The sequence below is a fragment of the Culex quinquefasciatus genome, chromosome 2 (genome assembly GCF_015732765.1).
Source record: "Culex quinquefasciatus strain JHB chromosome 2, VPISU_Cqui_1.0_pri_paternal, whole genome shotgun sequence".
In the NCBI taxonomy this organism is placed as follows: Eukaryota; Metazoa; Arthropoda; class Insecta; order Diptera; family Culicidae; genus Culex; species Culex quinquefasciatus.
Genome location: NC_051862.1, coordinates 205,710,791 through 205,711,607, shown reverse-complemented (window position 1 = coordinate 205,711,607; position 817 = coordinate 205,710,791). Strand labels below are relative to the sequence as shown.

The following is an 817-nucleotide window of genomic DNA, read 5'->3' as shown; positions in this document are numbered from 1 at the left end:
TTAGTTTATGTTGCCTGTCGCGCGGTTCTGTGTTTCAATGAGTGTTAATTGTCATTGTTCACTTTGGTAGTAAATTACGTGTTACCTGTTCTCCACTGTACTGTACTGTTCAATCCGTCCTGTCCGAACTGTCTCGTCCTGGCCGACCCGTTTCGAAGTCCGTACTAGTAGATTTAGGAGTTTTTAATCTGTTCCCCTTCGCTGGAGTGTTTGTTTACGTCTCACCTGGATTTATTGTGATCGTCTAACCAACTCGTGAACACGTCTGCATGCCCCGTTCTAACTGTTGTGCACTAAAACTGTCCTTCGTTAGCCACAATCACTAAACACTCTCCTGCTCGTGGAAACCTCCAACTTCTTCGTTCAACGCGTTTTCTGTTTGTCCTCGTCCCTACTTTTACTCCTGTTTACTTCCTCCTCTCTTGATTCTACTTTACTATAATTTGTTTATGTTTATATTTGTGTTGTGTTTTGTGTAGCGCTGCGTGTGCCGTGACCCTGCCGTGTCTTCGCGACCTATGTCGACTTGGCGGCAGTGTTGTCGGAACAGTTTTGTTGTACACAGTAACTCCATATATTGGTTTAAAAAAGTATTATAAAATAAACCAAAGTGCGCTAAAAATACAAGACTAATTGAAAGTATTTTGACATGATCTATGTAAAAGCTATGCTCTTATCATTAACATTTCGATGGTTTTAAATTTTGATTTTGAAGCATGTCTCATTTTTTAAACGAAATCGAACATATCTTCATTACTTTAGTGCACCAATTGATACTTTGTTCAATGAACTTGTTCTGTAGACTTTTTTCTTTAAT

At 39.2% G+C, this 817-nt stretch overlaps 1 long non-coding RNA gene across 1 annotated transcript; it reads right to left on the bottom strand.

Moving 5' to 3' along the window:
• Positions 1-458, bottom strand: LOC119767505. The gene is made up of 3 exons (XR_005277552.1): positions 226-458; positions 86-164; positions 1-27 (listed from the first exon to the last, which is right to left on the bottom strand). It is a non-coding gene; the product is annotated as an uncharacterized LOC119767505 (long non-coding RNA).
• Positions 459-817: the final 359 nt, after the last annotated feature.